Genomic DNA, 1,543 nt, shown 5'->3' with positions numbered 1-1,543 from the left:
TTTAGAAGTTACCAGGAACTGATCCTGGGACATTCTGATGTGGTAGAGAGGAACTCAATTGCTTGAGCCACCTTAGCTCCCTGGTTTGTTGTGTCTCTCACTGTCTCTTCTCTGTGTCTCTTTTTGTTGTGTCATCTTGTTGTGCCAGCTCTCAATGCCATGCAGACTAGCTTGCTTTTCACCAGGAGGCTCCAGGAATCAAACCCAGGACCCTCCATATGGTAACCAGGCGCCCAATTGCTTCAGCCACATCTGCTTCCCTATTTTTATTTTTACCTTTGTCTCTCTTTTAACCTGGAATGATATCAAACAGAGTCATCTTCAGAGTATGTAAAATGCCTGAGTCATATTCACCAAAGCCAACATTTCTTAAGTCCCATTCAGCATAATTGTCAAAATGAAGTCTGCTTGAGCTGGCAGGGAGTCAAAAGTAGGCTGGGGAGGGTCATCTGCAGAATTAAATGGAATGGCTGTGTCAGCAGTTTTTGCCTCCTCTGCTTGCTTCAGGTTGAGCAAGGTAGATGCAAAGAGAGAGTTATTGATGAAATGCTTCATATAGTGCCTCTCATACTTGGTCTTGGTACATATTTGATTGGCAATATCCTGACAATTTCCAAAGCCATAATCCATGACAGCTTCTAAAAGGACCTCTTCTTCTTAAGCAGTCCAGCTGGGATCAAGAGCAGAAAAATATGAGGTCATTGTTTCATAAGTATGATCACTTTAATGTTTCCTGTACTCAAATCCTCTAGTGAAACACTGCAAGTAGGAAAATAAAGGAGGTGGCCCACATTCAGCACATTTGATACAAGGTTCCATGAAGTAGAGGCAGCAGCCTTGGCAGGGAAGCTTATCAGAGGGATCATCTTGAATATTCATCTCCAACAATACAAAAATACATATGCCCAAATTCATGCATCAGAGCATTACTTATAATTGCAGATACAAATTAAATGCCCAAGCATTGGAAATTAGTTGGATAAACTATTAAATTATGGCACATCTACTCAGTGGAGTACAGTACTGTACAATGCTAAAGGAAACTGAACAGTCCATTCCACAATTGGCAAAGACTGCTGCTTGGTCTTCCTCAATGCAGAGCTCCTTGAAAATTTCAAACTGGCCAACACATACAGTAAAGCTTAATGATCCCATCACTGTGCCCCCCTCCTCCATGTCCAGAAGCCACAGCCCGCATGCCTGTTCTTATTTTTCAAATAAAATTTTGGCTCTTCTGGGTCCCTTGCATTTCCATATGAAATGCATGTTAATTTCTGCAAAAACTCTAACTTGGTGTTCATAGGGATTTCTTTGAATCTAGATAAAATTAAGGAGTACTTATCTTAACAATATTAAGTCTTCCAGTGGATGAATATGGATGTCTTCTATAATTGCTTCCAATGATGTTTTATAGTTTTCAGTGTACAAGTCTTATACTTTTTGCTAAATTTATTCTTAAATACCTTATTTTTTTGATGCTATTCTAAATGGCCTTTCTTAATTTCATTTTTTAAACAAATCAATTTTTGATACATAGTCATAA

At 39.0% G+C, this 1,543-nt stretch overlaps 1 pseudogene; it reads right to left on the bottom strand.

Annotated features, from left to right (window-relative positions):
• Positions 1-272: 272 nt before the first annotated feature.
• LOC101442329 (transcriptional adapter 2-alpha pseudogene) lies at positions 273-879 on the bottom strand (annotated as a pseudogene).
• Between the last annotated feature and the right edge of the window lie 664 nt (positions 880-1,543).

The sequence above is a fragment of the Dasypus novemcinctus genome, chromosome 10, assembly GCF_030445035.2.
Source record: "Dasypus novemcinctus isolate mDasNov1 chromosome 10, mDasNov1.1.hap2, whole genome shotgun sequence".
NCBI lineage: Eukaryota > Metazoa > Chordata > Mammalia > Cingulata > Dasypodidae > Dasypus > Dasypus novemcinctus.
The sequence above is the reverse complement of the archived record's forward strand: the minus strand, read 5'-3'. Positions and strand labels throughout refer to the sequence as shown.